Source organism: Procambarus clarkii, chromosome 40 (assembly GCF_040958095.1).
Source record: "Procambarus clarkii isolate CNS0578487 chromosome 40, FALCON_Pclarkii_2.0, whole genome shotgun sequence".
Taxonomy (NCBI): domain Eukaryota; kingdom Metazoa; phylum Arthropoda; class Malacostraca; order Decapoda; family Cambaridae; genus Procambarus; species Procambarus clarkii.
Window position 1 is genome coordinate 2,941,944 of NC_091189.1, and position 20,413 is coordinate 2,962,356.

The following is a 20,413-nucleotide window of genomic DNA, read 5'->3' on the forward strand; positions in this document are numbered from 1 at the left end:
GTTATTGAGAGCGCTCGCCGTGCCTGGCGCCCCACCACGGCCTCCACCACCACGGCCTCCCTCCACCCCCACCACGGCCTCCCTCCACCCCCACCAAGGCCTCCCTCCTCCCCCCACCAACACCACCACCAGCCTATTAGTAGTATCCACACCGCCATATTGCTTCCCCGCCTCATTACCCTAAAGCACACACACACAGGCACGACGGACAACGACCAGGAAACTGCTTCACGTGAGCGCGTATACCTACTTTCCCTTCACCCGACACAAACACAAACTAAATTGGAGAAGGTTCAAAGGTTTGTCACCAGACTAGTACCCGAACTGTGGGTGTATGAGCTACGACCAGAGACTACGGGATTGAAACCTCACATCGCTGGCAGACAGAAGAGTTAGGGGAGGACATAATCACCACATACAAGATTATTAAAGGAATTTATAGGGGAGATAGACATATTTTAACAAGGGGGCACACGCACTAGGGGACACGTAGAAATTGACTGCCCAAATGAGCCACAGAGACATTAGAAAGAATTGGTTTAGTGTCAGAGTGATTGACAAATGGAATGCATTAGGAAACGAAGTGGTGGAGGTAGACTCCATACACAGTTTCAAGTGTAGGTATGAGCCCAATAGGCTCAGGAACCTGCACACCAGTTGACTGACGGTTGAGAGGCGGGACCAAAGAGCCAGAGCTCAACCCCCGCAAGCACAACCAGGCAAGAACAAACACACAACCTTCCACAACAAAACCCTTCCCTTCCACTCAAGGAAGAGTAATTAGTTTACAAAGGGTATACAATAGTGGGCACTGAAGAGGCACCTCAAGGTCGCCGCCGCTGCCATAGTTGAGGCTTTCCTCTACAAACAACCGCTTCATATTTTTTTATGTACGCCGCCATTTTCCCTTCCCCCTTCATCATTTACAAAGAAATCATCCACTTAAGTCGCCGAGAACATTATTGAAGATGTAAACCCTGGAATATTTACGCTGCCTGGACCATATGAACCTGGCCCTCTCCCCCTTATACTCCCCCCTCCCCCCCCCAGCGGACACCAGAACCCCTCCCTGCTTGATGGGGTTCTGGGAGTTCTTCTACTCCCCAAGCCCGGTCCGAGGCCAGGCTTGACTTGTGAGAGTTTGGTCCACCAGGCTGTTGCTTGGAGCGGTCCGCAGGCCCACATACCCACCACAGCCCGGTTGGTCCGGAACTTCTCTTAGAAAACAGTCCAGTTTTCTCTTGATGTCCACGGTTGTACCAGCAATATTTCTTATAGTTGCTGGGGAGGGTGTTGAACAACAGCGGACCTCTGATGTTTATACAGTGTTCTCTGATTGTGCCTATGGCACCTCTGCTCTTCAAAGGTTCTGTTCTGCATTTTCTTCCATATCGTTCACTCCAGTACGTTGTTATTTTACTGTGTAGATTTGGGACCTGGTCCTCCAGTATTTTCCACGTGTATATTATTTGGTATCTCTCTCATCTCCTTTTTAGTGAGTATGCAGGCGATGAGTCACAATAACGTGGGTAAAGTATGTTGACCAGACCACACACTAGAAGGTGAAGGGACGACGACGTTTCGGTCCGTCCTGGACCAGACTCAAGTCGATTGTGAATGATCGGCAATCGATTGTGCGACAATCTACTTGAGAATGGTCCAGGACGGACCGAAACGTCGTTGTCCCTTCACCTTGTAGTGTGTGGTCTGGTCAACATATTCTAGCGAGTACATTTGGAGAGGTTTGAGACGATCCCAATAATTTAGGTGCTTTATCTCGTCTATGCGTGCCGTATATGTTCTCTATATTCCCTCTATTTCAGCAATCTCTCCTGCTCTGAAGGGGGAAGCGAGTACTGAGCAGTTCTCAAGACGAGACAACACTAGTGACTTGAAGAGTACAACCATTGTGATGGGATCCCTGTATTTGAAAGTTCTCGTAATCCATCCAATCATTTTTCTGGCTGCCGCAATATTTGCTTGGTTATGCTCCCTAAACGTTAGGTCGTCGGACATCATTATTCCCAAATCCTTGACATATGCCCCTTGGTCTCCAATGTAAACCAAGCCAATGGCGTCCAACTGCTGGTGTATATTATGCCCCCCCCCCCCCACCACCTGGCCGAGCACCACACTCCCCTCACCCCCTTTCTTGGGAGGAAGGGGGGGGGATGGAGTAAAGAAGATGGAAAGGTGCAGGTGAATCAACCAGTTTAGAGATGAAGTAGGCCCTGGTCGACGACCGGGCCGCGGGGACGCTAAGCCCCGGAAGCACCTCAAGGTAAGGTAAGGTAGGCCAAGGTCACGTTCGACAATTATTTATTAGAGACTTAGGAAAGGCTTCAGTATTATCATATTCCCCGCCGGCTAACGTTAGAGAGGATCCACACCTGTTGGACTTTGACCTTCTTATCAAGGATGCACGTGTATATTATTATTAATTAGAATATAGAGGGTGGTAGGAGAAGACAGTACGTGTAAACCCACGTGGGAGTCTGACAAAGCTTCCCCGGGTGCTGCATATCCTCTTCGAGGCTAAGAGTCCCTCAAGCACAACCTGTGGTGGTACCCATATTATGTATTACATATTATATATATATTATACCATATATTATAGCATACTGTATATAATATAGTATACATCATAATATTATATCATAGTATATTGCGCTGTATATCATGCTGTATAATATATATATTATATATATATATTATATATTATATATTTTCCACAGCTCATAAAACAGAGGAAAGGGTCCTGAAAGATATTGTTAATAGAAACGTTATCCCTACAGACAAAAATCAGAGGATACAACTGACGATTTACTATAAAACCAGAAAAACGGCCAGCCTACTCATGAGAAACTCTCCAGACACAAAACAGAAAGCTTTAAAAGAGACTAACGTCGTCTATGCCTTCAAATGCCCACTTGGGGACTGTAAGCTCCAAAAAACCCAGTATATAGGCAAGACAACAACATCTCTTTCTAGGCGTTTAACGATGCATAAACAACAGGGCTCCATTAAGGAACATATAATCTCTTTCCACAACCAAACCATCGCCAGAGAAATCCTAGTAAACAACACAGAAATCATCGATAGATACAGCGATAGCAGGCGGCTTGACGTTTGCGAGGCACTACACATTAAGAAGTCAACACCAGCAATCAACAGCTAATTAATGCACAACTATATTCTACCCATCTCAAGACTCCGCTCCAATATAGAAGCATCAAGAAATATGGACCAATAGGCTTTCTACAATCACTTCCATTTCAATACCCATTGTTTCGTGTTCTGTCTTGTGTTGATGAAATTAATACCCTATTAATGCCACCTCTTGTTCTGTCTTGTGTTGATGAAATTAATACCTTATTAATGCCACCTCACCCCATCCACCTCACTCAAATGTAGATATAAAATCGGAGATGCGTAAGTTCTATTCAGTTGTGTATTTGTAAACTAAAGTCTTTGAAAATGTAATAAGTTTTACGAAACGCGCTCGTGTCGCGTCAGACTAGAAATAAAAATGAATTTTGGAGAATTGATTTTTGAATTACCTCCAACAGTGAAAAGAAATGTACGAAAGATTGAGAAAATTCGTGTTAGAATTATTAATCTTACTTTTTCGGTCATATTTAATAATAATAATTATATATATATATATATATATATGTCGTACCTAATAGCCAGAACGCACTTCTCAGCCAACTATTCAAGGCCCGATTTGCCTAATAAGCCAAGTTTTCATGAATTAATGTTTTTTCGTCTACCTAACCTACCTAACCTAACCTAACCTAGCTTTTTTTGGCTACCTAACCTAACCTTACCTATAAATATAGGTTAGGTTAGGTTAGGTAGGGTTGGTTAGGTTCGGTCATATATCTACGTTAATTTTAACTCCAATAAAAAAAAATTGACCTCATACATAGAGAAAAGGGTTGCTTTATCATTTCATAAGAAAAAAATTATAGTAAATATATTAATTCAGGAAAACTTGGCTTATTAGGCAAATCGGGCCTTGAATAGTAGGCTGAAAAGTGAGTTCTGGCTACTAGGTACGACATATATATATATATATATATATATATATATATATATATATATATATATATATATATATATATATATATATATATATATAAACACACACACACACACACACACACATCTAACTTCGGAGACGTTACAATTTAATTGTAAGCTATTTAATGCTAGCAGTGAGGAAAGGGAGAACAGGTGAAATAATTAAGCTGTCTACTACAGTGTTCTTAGTTCCGAGTGCTACAAGGATTGCCAACCCTTCACCTCGCAAGGTAATGCCCTGGGGCCAGATTCACGAAACCACTTACGCAACCACTTACGAACCTGTACATCTTTTCTCAATCTTTGGCGGCTTTTTTTCCCAATTATTAAACAGTTAATGAGCTCCGAAGCACCAGGAGGCTGTTTAGAACAATAACAACAATTGATTGGCAAGTTTTCCTGCTTGTAAACTGTTTAATAAATGTAACCAAAGCCGTCAAAGATTGAGGAAAGATGTACACGTTCGTAAGTGCTTGTGTAAGTGCTGGTACCTACTTGTATACTTCAGCATTATGTTGCCATCGGGTACTTCCCGCCCTCCCTGTAACTGAACCCAGTGGTCCCTTGATATACCAGGTCTCTTACATATTGCTTTTACTTTGTATATTATGCATGTATTGTAGGGTACATGATTAGCAGCAAGCTGAGCACGAGGGTTGTGGGTGATTAGTTCCTTGGTGGGGTGTTTGATATCAAGATACCAAAAGGTTTTATCTGCCAAGGTGGAAAGAAGCGCTGCACATTTTCCATCTTTATATTTCAGAATTTGTTGGACTTTTTATAAAATTAAAGTTGGTTATTTTTAACAAACTCTGACCTGGGTGACCTAGATACTTCACCCTGTGTATGCTTTTCCTCCTCTGTCGAAGTTTGGTGGCCTCTATATAATTCACATTATTAGATATATATTAATATTAATTATAATTAAATAGTTTGTGTGGGGGCTCAGTTTTGATGCCTGTCGTTGGCACAACATTTTAAATGTTTCCCGACACACAATGCTGCTGCTGCTGCTGCTGCTGCCTGCTGCTGCTGCTGCCTGCTGCTGCTGCTGCCTGCTGCTGCCTGCTGCTGCCTGCTGCTGCCTGCTGCTGCCTGCTGCTCGTCAAACAGTGTGACAAAAATTGAATCTTAAATTTGATATTCTGTTACGTTATCCATCTAGGTTCCGACTTATGCAATAATATATTCTTTTTCTAGGCACACAAAAGCACTTAAAAGCGTCTGCTTATTTTCCAAGACTGTTGGTGTGTGTGTAGAAGCTGGTGAAGGAGTCACGTTAAGGCTCGTCTCTCCATGTCAATTTTACCAGATTTGTTCTTGCCAATACGCGGCCTCTTATCTAACAGTTTGTACACAGACCAAAACCACAGATTCCAACGAATTAAAAAAAGAAGGCCCCCCCTCAAGGCTTGAGAAGGAACCCCATCCCAAGCATGCATGCACATTTGACCAGACCACACACTAGAAGGTGAAGGGACGACGACGTTTTGGTCCTGGACCATTCTCAAGTTGATTGAGAATGGTCCAGGTGGTCTGTGTGTGGTCTGGTCCAGGTGGTCTGTGTGTGGTCTGGTCCAGGTGGTCTGGTCCAGGTTAGTGTGTGGTCTGGTCAGCATACTTTAGCAACGTTATTGTGACTCATCGCCTGCACATACATGAACATTCTTTCCGTAATTTCGCTCTCAATTATTAATGAATGATATCGCATTTGATCTGCAATATTTATCTTAGTAGGCCATTTACACAAATGATTTTCAACAACCATTCATTTCCATCTCCCCGTCTTGAAAGAAGTACACATACACGATCAGAAATCTCCCTTGTTCCTAGTTCAATACCTGTCTCAAACCTCTGTATTGGTGAACAAATCCACAAGGGCCGTGACGAGGATTCGAACCTAGGTGCGAGAGCATCCTAGACGCTGCCTTAATTGACTGAGCTCTGTACTAGTGTGTCAATCCTCCTCCATTTCTTCAGGCGCTGATACATGTCACTGGTTTCTTCCCGTTACCAGCCATGGATCTGTTAAATAGATTCATATTGGGATAACATGTGGCACATGTGCCACATGTGGCACATTACCCCAACACCCACATAATGTGGATGGCACCTCGCTGCTGGGCATCTCCCTACGGGAGGATGAAACTAAAATGTTCATATTTTACTCCAAAACACACACACTCAATTATAAACAAGATCCCACCACTAATGAGAGGATTTTGTTCCAAAATTAATTTAAAGCGACTAAAACGCTGATAATTATTTGTAAGATAAAACCAGGAGGAAGACAAGTTGCGTGAGGCAGAGCCCGTGGCGGCTTGTCCCTAGTCATATTATATATTTTAATTCCCTCGTATTGACTTGTGGCAACGCCGCCGCCCCTACAGGTGCCCCCCCGTGCCCTGACAACGCCGCCACCACCACAGGTGCCCCCGTGCCCTGACAACGCCGCCGCCACCACCACAGGTGCCCCCCCGTGCCCTGACAACGCCGCCACCACCACAGGTGCCCCCGTGCCCTGACAACGCCGCCGCCACCACCACAGGTGCCCCCGTGCCCTGACAACGCCGCCGCCATAGGTGCCCCCCGTGCCCTGACAACGCCACCACGTCCACACCACCTTTGCGGTGCCATTATTGCCATAAGTGACAATAATGGTGCCGTCGCTCGCCCCCTTCCCCCCCCCCTCCCCTCCGCAAGTTGGCGCCGACGCCGACCCTCGGCGCAAGTTGCACCAATTACCAACACCTCATTAACGGGCTGGACAACAAGTTTTAATAGCGGCCTTTGAGAGGCGGCGGCCACTGATGCTCCCTGCACCGCTGGCTCACGTGGTGGTGGTGGTGGTGGTGGGGGTGGTGGTGGGGGTGGTGTGGGTGTGGTGGTGGTGGTGGGGGTGTGGTGGTGGTGGTGGGGGTGGGGGTGTGGTGGTGGTGGTGGGGGTTTGGTGGTGGTGGTGGGGGTGTGGTGGTGGTGGTGGGGGTGTGGTGGTGGGGGTGGTGGTGGGGGTGGTGGTGGGGGTGGGGGTGGTGGGGGTGGGGGTGGTGGTGGTGGGGGTGGTGGTGGGGGTGGTGATGGGGGTGGTGGTGGGGGTGGTGATGGGGGTGGTTGTGGTGGTGGTGGTGGTGGTGGGGGTGGTGGGGGTGGTGGTGGGGGTGGTGGTGTGGTGGTGGTGTGGTGGGGGTGGTGGTTGGGGGTGTGGTGGTGGTGGGGGTGTGGTGGTGGTGGTGGTGGTGTGGTGGTGTGGGTGTGGTGGTGGTGGGGGTGTGGTGGTGGTGGGGGTGGTGGTGATGGGGGTGGTGGTGGTGTGGGTGTGGTGGTGGTGGGGGTGGTGGTGGTGTGGTGGGGGTGGTGTGGGTGTGGTGGTGGTGGGGGTGTGGTGGGGGTGTGGTGGTGGGGGTGGTGGTGGTGGTGGGGGTGGTGGTGGGGGTGTGGTGGGGGTGTGGTGGTGGGGGTGGTGGTGGTGGGGGTGGTGGTGGTGGGGGTGGTGGGGGTGTGGTGGGGGTGTGGTGGTGGGGGTGGGGGTGGTGGTGGGGGTGGGGGTGGTGGTGGGGGTGGGGGTGGTGGTGGGGGTGGGGGTGGTGGTGTGGTGTGGGTGTGGTGGTGGTGGGGGTGTGGTGGTGGTGTGGTGGGGGTGTGGTGGTGGGGGTGGTGGTGTGGTGGGGGTGGTGGTGGTGTGGGTGTGGTGGGGGTGTGGTGGTGGGGGTGTGGTGGGGGTGTGGTGGTGGGGGGGGGGAATCAATTACCACATCACCAATGTGACAACCCCCCCCCCCCCACCTACCCTTTCTATTGTGTAGGCTATAATACACACAATGTTCATTTACGTTTATGAATCCATGTATATCCTGCCATTGTTAGGCTTTACATGGTATATGAACCGGGTCTCCATTCACCAGTATCAAACATTAATATATAAATATACATCTTAGGCCACAAAACGGACTATATAGCCACACCCACTTCAGAAATGTTGAACTGCAAGGAGGCAACAACAGTACCATTACTAACAAGAATTATTAAAAAAATACATTAAAACTGCTGGATTTGAGGATTAAAAAACCAACATGACCAAGCATTACAATACCCTCCTACCAAGCATTAAAAATATTACTGGAAGAAAGGTGGATGTCTTCACTTTGACAAGTTCTTGCAGGAAGTGCCGGACCAACTGGGCTGTAGTCGATACGTGGGACTGCGGGCCGCTCCAAGCCTGTTGAACCAAGTTATCACAATTCGAGCCTCGCCCCTGGCCGAGCTCGGGAAGTAGAACAACTCACTAAACCCTTTCCAGGTATGCTCCAGGTATCAAGGTTACCAACATCCAACACACATTTGATGCCCTACAAACTAATACCTAATATCTAATACCAAAGCTAGAAGGAACCACTGGTCTAAGATCGGCAGTAACACCAACACAAAAGTGTACCATATCTTATCTTGAGGTTATCTTGGGATGATTTCGGGGCTTTAAGTGTCCCCGCGGCCCGGTCCTCGACCAGGCCTCCACCCCCAGGAAGCAGCCCGTGACAGCTGACTAACTCCCAGGTACCTATTTACTGCTGGGTAACAGGAGCATCAAGGTGAAAGAAACTGTCCATCGTTTCTCGCCGGCGCCCGGGATCGAACCCGGGACCACAGGATCACGCGTCCAGTGTTCTGCCCGCTCAGCCACCGACCCCATCAAAACAAAAACGACAACATCAGAAACCCGAGACTGTTCAACACGCTTCCACTACACATAAGGGGCATAACTGGCCGACCCCGACAACCAACAGCCTGGTTGATCAGTCCAGCAACCAGGAGGCCTGGTCGACGACCGGGCCGCGGGGACGCTAAGCCCCGGAAGCACCTCAAGGTAACCAAGGTAACCCCTCACAGTGTTCAAGAGAGAACTCGATAAACACCTCCAAAGGATACCTGATCAACCAGGCTGTAAGTCTCAAGTCAGGCTGCGAGCAGCCGCGTCCAACAGCCTGGATAACCAGTCCAGCAACCAGGTGGTCTGGTCGGGGACCGGGCCGCGGGAACGTTGATTCCCCAAATCAATACAAGGTAACCACAAGGTAAGAAATACTGGGGTAACCACCAAACACTTGCAAATGATCACTAGACAAGTGCACTTCGAGGTGGAGTATTAATCAACGCCCACACAAGAGGCGAGACATAAACACAAACATGCATCGTGAAGCAAATTTTAAAATACTGAATTCTCAAGCAAATTGACCCCCCCCCCCCACCACCTCCACCCCCCCCCCCCCCCCGGCACGATAGAAACAAACACAGGTGTGTTTCCCAGGTGTGTGAAACACTCGCCTGTGAACACCGGGATGAGTGGCGGCAGGTTTGAGGAGGAGGAGCACACCAGCTTACATCACACACCTGCACCGGGCAAAATGACTGGTTCAAGGCGTGGGGGAGGAAGGTGCTTGTTCCCCGGGTGGTGCTAATGAGAGAACCGACTCTCAACTGGGTGGTTCGTTCGAATTGGGGCTTCGTTATCTCCTGGTTTACCTTGCTACTTCTATCTCGGCCTCTCACCAATAAAAGCCCAAGTCTATTCCATGTAGAGGCCAACCCCCCCCCCTATACCCATTTATGAATAAAAATGCTTTACACGCAACTCAAAATGATTATGTTCGAATATTTCTCGAACAGTACTTCGCTGACGATCTCTGTTCAAATCATAGCTCCATAAATGCAGTCCATCGTTAAAAAGGTTTGTGAGGTTCATAACTGGCAAAAGTCAGAACTGTAAGCAAGTCAGCATTTGACTTATTATCCACTTAGCCATGTTGGAGGCCATGACTCTACTCGTGCTTCGTTCACCTTCACCCTCAAGTGTAAACACTACCTAAATCACCCTAACCAAATCACCTCACCTAAGCTACACCTAACTATACATTGATCCAGAAATGTACAAATTTAATTTACAATTCCAAAAACAATGTGATTATACTGTATTCAAGATTAATCAGCTGGTTATCTGCTGATTAAAACAAATCTGCACTAAGTTAGTGACCTCGTATCTGACTTGTTGCTTGGGCTGGAGGCTGGACCGCCTAAATGCCTCACTCACGGACTTCAAATACAAATAATTGCCAACAGATCCTAAAAGCCTAATCTAACTACCAAAATCTGTACAATATGCTAATCACCACTAATTTCACCCTTGCACCACATCTTACATAAGTTACACTAAACCTACCTGGTTGATACCTGGTTGATGGGGTTCTGGGAGTTCTTCTACTCCCCAAGCCCGGCCCGAGGCCAGGCTCGACTTGTGAGAGTTTGGTCCACCAGGCTGTTGCTTGGAGCGGCCCGCAGGGCCACGTACCCACCACAGCCCGGCTGATCCGGAACTTCTCTTAGAAAACCGTCCAGTTTTCTCTTGACGATGTCCACGGTTGTTCCGGCAATATTTCTTATGCTCGCTGGGAGGACGTTGAACAACCGCGGACCCCTGATGTTTATACAGTGCTCTCTGATTGTGCCTATGACACCTCTGCTCTTCACAGGTTCAATCTTGCATTTTCTTCCATATCGTTCACTCCAGTACGTTGTTATTTTACTGTGTAGATTTGGGACCTGACCCTCCAGTATTTTCCAGGTGTATATTATTTGGTATCTCTCTCGTCTCCTTTCTAGAGAGTACATTTGGAGAGCTTTGAGACGATCCCAATAATTTAGGTGTTTTATCTCGTCTATGCGTGCCGTATATGTTCTCTGTATTCCCTCTATTTCAGCAATCTCTCCTGCTCTGAAGGGGGAAGTGAGTACTGAGCAGTACTCGAGACGGGACAGCACAAGTGACTTGAAGAGTACAACCATTGTGATGGGATCCCTGGATTTGAAAGTTCTCGTAATCCATCCGATCATTTTTCTGGCTGACGCGATATTTGCTTGGTTATGCTCCCTAAACGTTAGATCGTCGGACATCATTATTCCCAAATCCTTGACATGCTGTTTTCCTACTATGGGAAGATTCGATTGTGTTTTGTACCCTGTATTATGTTTCAGATCCTCATTTTTGCCGTACCTGAGTACCTGAAATTTATCACTGTTAAACATCATGTTATTTTCTGCTGCCCAATCAAAAACTTTGTTGACATCTGCTTGTAGTTTTTCAATGTCTTCAGCAGAGGTAATTTTCATGCTGATTTTTGTGTCATCTGCAAAGGACGACACGAAGCTGTGGCGTGTATTTTTGTCTATATCAGATATGAGAATAAGGAACAGTAGCGGTGCAAGGACTGTACCTTGAGGTACAGAGCTTTTAACATCGCTTGGACTCGATTTTATCTGATTGACTGTTACTCTTTGTGTTCTGTTCGACAGGAAATTGAGTATCCAGCGTCCTACTTTTCCAGTTATTCCCATTGACCTCATTTTGTGAGCTATCACCCCATGGTCACATTTGTCGAACGCCTTTGCAAAGTCTGTGTATACAACATCTGCATTTTGCTTTTCTTCTAGGGCTTCTGTGATTTTGTCATAGTGGTTGAGTAACTGTGACAGACAGGATCTTCCCGCTCTAAATCCATGTTGTCCTGGATTGTGCAATTCATTGTTTTCCATAAAACTAGAAATTTGATTCCTAATCACTCTTTCAAACACTTTTATTATGTGTGATGTTAGTGCAACTGGCCTATAATTTTTTGCCAAGGCTTTACTCCCCCCCTTGTGCAACGGAGCTATATCTGCAGATTTAAGTGCTGCTGGTATCTCCCCTGTATCCAGGCTCTTTCTCCATATTACGCTGAGTGCTCTCGCTACTGGTACTTTACATTTCTTTATGAATATTGAATTCCATGAGTCAGGCCCAGGAGCTGAGTGCATAGGCATATTATCAATTTCTCTTTCAAAGTCTTCCGAGTTTGTGGTAATATCCGTTATATTATCTGCAGCTTGAATGTCATTCATAAAGAAGCTGTCTGGGTCATCAACTTTCATGTTGTTTATTGGTGTGCTAAACATAGCCTCATACTGGCTTCTTAGAATTTCACTAATCTCTTTGTTGTCCTCTGTGTACGTACCTTCATTTGTAATTAACGGTCCAATACTGGTCGAGGTTTTGGATTTTGATTTTGCGTATGTGAAAAAATATTTCGGATTTTTCCTTATCTCTTGTATAGCTTTCTGTTCCAATTCCATTTCCTCAGACTCATATGATCGCTTCAACGTTTGTTCTATTTCCTCAATCTCCCTGCTTAGGCTTGTTTTCCTTGCTTTCCTACACTCCACACTGACGAAAATTCTAAGTGGAATTAAAATTCCCTCACTCCCTCCCTCTCTATCTCTCTCCCTCCCTCCCTCACCCTCTCTCTCCCCTAGACAAAAATATTCCCACCCCTCCATTTCCCTCTGTGCTCAACACTGAACAAATTTATTAAAGAAAACACATATAAACATCACGTCCATTAAGCCTTTAATCCTTGTTTACAGTTAATTTCCAAAGACGAAAACTTTTGATTTAGTAAACAGACAATATCCATGTGTAGTTTGTTTGGTGTGGGAGGGAGGGAGGGAGAGAGGGCCGAGCACACGTTATTAAAACTTCACGAGTCCAGACTGTGTATATACCCGGTGTATACCTGAATGGTGTTGCGAGAGTTGCTCTACTGCCCAACCGCCTCTGGTCGCCGCCTCCAGCCGTCCTGCCGGTTGAGGAGTTGCCTACAGCCCTAGATGATAATGTCAGACGTTAGAATCCAATTAAAAACAAATTAAAACTTTATTCAAAGATGATAAGACGACGACACACACACACACACACCTGCCAGAATCCCCCTCATCCTCACACACACACACACCTGCCAGAACCCCCCCCCCCCACATGCACACACCTGCCTGAATCCCCCATACACCTCCCTTCCCCCCACACACACCTGCCAGAACCCTCCCCCCCACACACACATACCAATACAAACTGTGAAGATTTATGGGCCCAAATACGATAACAAAAAGAGTCGCTTATCTTTAGACCAGGTGATGAGTGTGTACTCCGGCTCGAGTCATGGGCCCAAATACTCCACCGGTAGACCAGCTGGAGGTCATGAGAACTAATGGGATGAATCAACATAGCCAGCAGGAAATGATCAATACAATAGTTCAGGAGGTCAACACATACTTTAAGATACTGGAGCCAGATTCACGAAGCAGTTACGGAAGTACTTACGAACGTGGACATCTTTCCTCAATCTTTGACGGCTTTGGTTACATTTATTAAACAGTTTACAAGCATGAAAACTTCCCAATCAACTGTTGTTATTGTTTAAACAGCCTCCTGGTGCTTCGGAGCTCATTAAGTGTTTAATAATTTTAAACGAAGCCGCCAAAGATTGAGAAAAGATGTACAGGTTCGTAAGTGCTGGCGTAACTGTTTCGTGAATCTAACCCCTGGTTACTAATCTGGGGTTATCATACGCCCTAATGGAACCTGCATTAGATCCATTACACTGATAAGTTATAGAACTATAGTTTATCAGATTAGGTAATAATGGATTTTTTTTTAATCAGGCCATTCCTCCTAAACTGCCCCGTGTACCCTGGTTCTAGATGGAGGCTTCTAACTTAAGTGAGGCGAGGTGTGGGAGAGTCTCTCTGCTGGAGAGTCTCGCCATTCTCGTGGAGGCTCTGTAAGGAACCAGACATTAACTCCTCCAGAGCTCTCATGTGTCACTCCCCCCCCCCCGGATACATGTCTGATACAGGACACAGGCAGTAGTGCAGTCTCTGTACCACCACGCCGCGCCATCCCTCAGCCTCGCATGTCATCTGAAATTGGAACTCAAACTTCAGATTTTAGCTACAGCAGAGGGAGGAGAAGGAAGGGAGGGAGGGAGGGGAAGGAAGGGAGGGAAGGGGAAGGGAGGGAAGGGGAAGGGAGGGAAGGGGAAGGAAGGGAGGGAGGGGGAACAAGAGAGGATAAGAGTACAGCTGGGAAAGGAATGAAGAGGGCGAGAGCTCAGAGCGCAAATCCTTTCACATTCACGTGTCACCCGAAAAAGGGACAACGAAGAATAATGTATCCTACACCTTCATCAAGCACTAACTTGCCAAAAATAAAGTGAAGGAGCCGAGGGAACACGCGAACACACCTGAGGGGCCTGACGGCTGAGTGGACAGCGCTCTGGATTCGTTGTCTTAGGGGTCAGGGGATCGATCCCCGGCGGAGGCAGAAACAAATTTGGGAAGTTTCTTTCACCCTCATCCTCCTGTTCACCTAGCAGTAAATAGGTACCTGGGAGATAGACAGCTGATACAGGCTGCTTCATGGAGATGTGTGTATGTGTTGGAGAGAACTATATGTAGTCTACTACATATATTTCACAAGAGGAAAAATAGATTTGTTAGAAAGGCGGGGTCCAAGAGCTGGATTCTGTGGACACAAATAGTAAATAGACACACAGTCTCCGGGGCCAAGCTATATAAAGAGGAGTGTGACGAGAGATGCTCTCCTCTCATCCCTCTCACTCTTAATACTGACATGTTCGCAGGTAAAAGCCCATCACCGCACTCCACGGAGCCTGGCCACATGACAGGGGTAACACGTCCCTCATCCCCTCCATGGTACCCCCACATGCTCTCCTCCCACATGGCTTCCTCCCACATGGCACCTCCTTCCCTCCCACATGGTACCTCCTTCCCTCCCACATGGTCTCATTTTCCCATAGTCTCCCACATGCCCCCCATAGTCTCCCACATCCCCCCCATAGTCTCCCACATGCCCCCCATAGTCTCCCACATGCCCCCCATAGTCTCCCACATGCCCCCCCCCCCTCGCCCTGATCCTCGCTATGTTAAGTGGAACACGGGAGTCGGTCCAAGGTTGAGCTCTTTTAATTTGTAGCGATTTAAATTCAGACTAGCAAACGAGGGCAAGGGGAAAAATGGGTCGTGTTGAATTAATGACTTCGCCAACGAGAAAGGAAAACCTCACCCACTTACGACTTTTACCTTTGTATTTGTGGCTCCCGTTGTTGGTTTAGATTCAGCTCCTGGGGAAGCAAAAGTTGCAAGTAGTACGGGCTATGGCGAGCCCCGTAGTGGACTTCCCTGGCACAGGAGCGGGGCTGTAGCTGGTTTTGTGGAGTTTAACCCGCCAAGTGATGATTGGATTGTTAACATCTCCGACTGTCGTATCGACGTTAGTTAATTAGTTAACATCACTTAAATAATCCCTAACTCAACGAGCCAGGAAGAACCGGCAAAATAACGCCATTAATTAAAGACGCCACGTTTTACCTGAAGGTTACCCTCCCCTCCCCCCCCCAGAACAGGTTGCCTGATTAGTCCTTATCTGGTAACTGACAAAGAAGGCCGCCATTAGCAATGTTCAACGCCGACATTTAATTGGACGTTGAATTCAGCAGCGTGATTGGTAGCGGAGAAGTTGACGCGGCTGAGTGGCACTGGTCGAAGGACTCCTTGAGGACCTGTCGCCTGTCCTCGTGACGAAACTGTCTTCTTTAACAGGTGAACAGCACCAAGCCACGGTAGTTAACACGAGGCTAGTGAACGCGTCGCAGGAATCAATCATATCAACACTTTGTTCCAGCATCCAGCCACCGGGGCCAGCACCACCACACACAACCAACCAACTCGAGTGCATTCCCAGACGACAAAAAGAAGCGTATGTTATCAATCTGGGAGAAAAAGGAAGCCAGTTTAAGCATCTGCATCATCCTGGTAAGTGTGTGTGAAGTGCGACACCAAGTATGGATTAACATGTGGTTGGTTACTGCCAAAGAACAACTTGAGAATTGTCCAGGACGGACCCGAAACGTCGTCGTCCCTTCACCTTCTAGTGTGTAGTCTGGTCAACTGCAAAAGAACCATCACGCAAAGATTCTACTTGCGAATTCCCAGGCACTGACCCTCCTCCCCCGCTCCCTCCACCATATACAGCAAAGTACCGGCTTTAACCAGTAAAATGTTTAGGCATGACGCGCATGTTAATTAAAGCCCCTCCCACCCCCTCTCTTTATTCCCATCCTTCACAACATTTTATGGCCAGGCGAGACAAAGCGCCTGGCGTCCTCGACCCCATTCCCGGCCGTGCGGGCTCGAGGACGCTGCAGCCTGACAGCCGGGACGAGGACAGCCGCGCTGACAATTCCTCGCCCATTGGGAAGGCCAGTGAGACCCGTCGAGCTTGAGGGAGGGCCGGTGTCAACACCTCCAGCACCCGGTGTCCTACACCAGGTGGTGGGAAGTGCGAGTGACAATGACCAGTATTGACCCATGGGTTATTATTATTAACATCTTTATTGACAAAATTAATTACAATTTTGCCTAATCTGAGGATTTTGATAGTCTTATTAAAGTGAGGATAATGCTGGTATTCACTGTCACGTAGGACAGAGGGTCACACATAAGACAATAGGTCTAAACTGTAGCCATGGGTATGAATGGTTGCGGGGCGAGGAGGGTGGATGGACTGGTTGCCTGCCTTACTTTTCGGTGATTCCGAGGATCAGCGTCAAGCCGGCCCAATCTCCGACCTGGTCTCCTGGTTGCTGGACTGGTCAACCAGGCTGTTGGACGCGGCTGCTCGCAGCCTGACATGCGAGTCACAGCCTGGTTGATCAGGTAGCCTTTGGAGGTGCTTGTCAAGTTCTCTCTTGAACACTGTGAGGGGTCTGCCAGTTATGCCCCTTATGTGTAGTGGAAGTGTGTTGAACAGTCTCGGGCCTCTGATGTTGATAGAGTTCTCTCTCAGAGTACCTGTTGCACATCTGCTCTTCAACGGGGGTATTCTGCACATCCTGCCATGCCTTCTGGTCTCACGTGGTGGTATTTCGGTGTGCAGGTTTGGAGCCAGTACCCTTAATAGTTAAACGTGTAAATTATTCTACATCTCTTCTTCCTGCGCTCTAGAGAATACAGATCTTAACATAATTACTCCTTAAAATATAGATATTTGAGTGGATTCTATCAGATCAGCGATTTCTCCTGATTAAATGAGGCTGTTATTATGCAACATTATTCCACCCTAGAGAGCACTAGTGTTGATAACTATCATTGGTATAGCATCACTTTTTTTAAAGGTTCTTATTATCTAACCTGTCATTTTTCTTGCAGTTGTGACTTTGTAGATCGATTGGCCAATGAGGCTTGCAGGAAATAAAACAGACTATGACTTTGGATCATCTAATGCAATCATTAAAAACATACATTTTCAAGATATTACTTCAGATTCAGAACTAAGAAATACCCAAGGACCTGAAAGTTTCAATATTAAAAACTATGACAACTTTTGTAATAATAAATATTTGGTCAGGACAGTGACCGGACCAGACAATGTGATGTAGTCACTGTGGTAATTCGCCTTGACTATAGGCATCTCTTGACAGGTTAGTGAGGCTGAGTCTCACTAACCTCAACCACAATGTTCAACTTGTGAACTGACGAACCATTAAAACATTCCCCCTGAACACTACATTATTGATTGCGAAACTGTACAAGATGGTAGACCTCCTGTCCCATTACACAACCAACTAAGTAACTATGATCCTTGGTATTAATTTTTAATTGTTGCTGCCGGAGGCAGCTAGTTTATTGTGCACCCCATAGCCATCCTGTGAGCGGTAGCGCAAAAAGCATTACAGAGGGCACAAAAGGTCTCTATCAGACCTCATCTTAGATTATTACATAAACGATTTCATCTATCCTTCACACCTTATAGTTACAATGTCAGCTAGTTATCCTTGGTATATTGGAAGACATCCTAACCATTTATCGGGTGACATCCGATATGATTTTGTTAGTATCACATTCATGAAGACTTCGTTTGTTATCAATCTTTAGTATTTTAGGGCTCACAAAAAAACGGAATCGTACCGTAGCCTCAGTATTTGACTGTTTCTTTGTTGTCCTCTGTTAGAGCTCCGTCTCCCTTGTTCCAATCAGGGATCCAACACTAGATACAGTTTTTGTTCTAGATTCTGCGTAGGAGAAAAAGTTTTTCGTATTCCTCTATTTCACTGATTGCCTTTCGCTCTCTGCCTCTCCTGGATTTTATATGATTCTTGCAGCTTTGGTGCAATCGTTTCTATTTCTCTACACAGCCTTCCTCGTCGTTCTGGAGATAGGGTGGTGCGTTCAAGTTGCCCAGCGATTACTTTTCATTGCCTGTAGAGGAAACGCCCGTTTCCGTTCCAATCTGCATCTATTCCTTTTTTTCTTTGAAATGTGTGTGTGTGTAGCATATTTCAAGAGCTAATGAGCATATTTTTTTGAGGCAATGATTTAGGTTTCATTTTCTAGCCGTTCTTCCCAGTTTATTTCTGTAAGGTCTTGGTTTATTAGTTCCCAGATAATTTTTAATAGTAAGCAGACTAATTTCCTAAATTCTCCTTTCTAAACTTTGGGACTGGTTGCACAGGTCTGGTTGATACCTGGTTGATGGGGTTCTGGGAGTTCTTCTACTCCCCAAGCCCGGCCCGAGGCCAGGCTTGACATTTCCCAAGCCTTGATTGATTGATTGATTAACTTCAATTAATCTGGGATCCGAGTAACAGGTATTTGTAATTATGTTCTTGACCAATTCATAATTATGAAAATATGGTCTACCGTGTCTTCTTTTCTAGTGGGTTCTACTATTTGTTGGTTGAAAGCAAATTTCATCTGTAACAGGTCATTTGTGTGACTGTTCATTTAGGCTACTGCCTGGGCTTCTCCCACATAAAACAATATTTGCCACATTCTTCCATTTCAGGTGTCGTTGGTTGAAGTCACCAAGATGATTGGGGGCTGGGTTTGTGAGGTTTTCTAAGCAATATTATATTTTAATTAGTTGGTCTTTAAACTGCTGCTGATTTGTCTCTGGTGACTTATATACAAGGACAATCTCCACATTTAGGATCTCTGTTTTGGTAATCAGAACTTCCACCATATCATTTATGGTGTTTAGCAGCTCAGTACAGATGAGTGAGTCTTTGATGTAGAGGCTGACCACACCCTGTAGCCGGTGTTTCCTGTCACATCTGAAAAGATTGTACTCTGAAATCCATATTTCACCCTCATGGTGAAATGTAATGTACAGTACTTTAGAGCCTGTACTTTAATGTACAGGCTGACTACACCCTGTAGCCTGTGTTTCCTCTCACAACTTTAAAGATTGTACTCTGGTCGCCACGGTGGTATTCTGTCAATTATCACTCGCCCCCCCCCCTTCATTCCTTCCCCTTATCCTCCCCTCCAGACCCACAACTTCCCCCCCCTCCACCTACCACGCCAGACCCCCTACCACCCCTGTACAACCCTACACACACAAACCAGCCCCTCCCCCCCCAAGGCACGTGACTGATCAACATGCACAACGCACCATTGCAACTCAAGGAAAAATAGAAAAGTAATCAAGTGTAAAGGATGCATGAAGTGTAGTGTTCGGGGTCGACACCCCCAGATGCCCCCCCCCCAGTCCACGCCCCCTCCCTACTACCACGCCCCCCTCCGCTACCACCATCGCCCTCTCCCTTCCCCAACACTATAAGCTTCCATCCACACCCCCCCCCCTCCTTGTCACCCCGTGTTTTATTCCCCCCAACCCCCGCAATAACCCGCTCCCCCTAAAGAACATCAACTACCAGAGATGTTGGTCCCAGGTGTTAGAACTCGATCCAAAAATCAGATATTCGAGTGTATTTCATTAGCACAAGTTAAAGTGCATTAATGCAGCTGCCCGAGACGTTATGAAAGGTCACGTGACGCTAATCGTCCCCCATCCGGCACGATGGCTAGCCATACAGGGTCATGGGATCAATATCTTACACTGTGCAGTCATTACATCCTCAGGACCGAGAGAATTTAAAATTTACACTGAGTTTACAGGACAGTTGTCACCTCCGGCCACAGGTAATGTGTAGTCTCTTTTTAGCATCACGTGGCTAGCTTTTTGACACACTGTGCTCCCCTTCACATAGTCTAGGGCAGCTGCACAAATGCAGATGTACCTAATGTATTAATAAAAACAAAAAAATCTATTTGGTTAGTCAACGAAACAGATGTTGTTGCTATAGATTCAGCTACTCGGAACTAGTTCCAAGTAGCACGGGCTATGGTGAGCCCGTAACTTACCTGGTACAGGAGCGGGGCAAGTAGCCTGGGCTGTGGTGAGCCCGTAGTGGACTTACCTGGCACAGGAGCGGTGCTGTGAACGAAACGGAACTATCAGGGGTATATATAGCACTTGGAAGGGGTCATGATAAAGATTTGGGATGGGACGGAGGGGAAAGGAATGGTGTCCGGTCACTAGGACGGTCGGGGATTGAACGCTGACCTGCATGAAGCGAGACCGTCGCTCTACCGTCCAGCCCAA

The 20,413-nt window shown here is 46.7% G+C and overlaps 1 protein-coding gene across 12 annotated transcripts in view; it reads right to left on the reverse strand.

The window, feature by feature from the left end:
• Pgant5 (polypeptide N-acetylgalactosaminyltransferase 5) overlaps nt 1–20,413 on the reverse strand; it is a 648,526-nt gene that overhangs the window by 101,813 nt on the left and 526,300 nt on the right. For 2 of the 12 annotated variants that reach the window (XM_069338612.1, XM_069338613.1), the window contains exon 3: nt 12,684–12,773. The exons of the other annotated variants lie outside the window; for them this stretch is intronic. The gene's annotated coding sequence lies outside the window, so the exon portion shown is untranslated. The remainder of the gene's footprint in view (nt 1–12,683; nt 12,774–20,413) is intronic. 12 annotated transcript variants of the gene reach the window in all.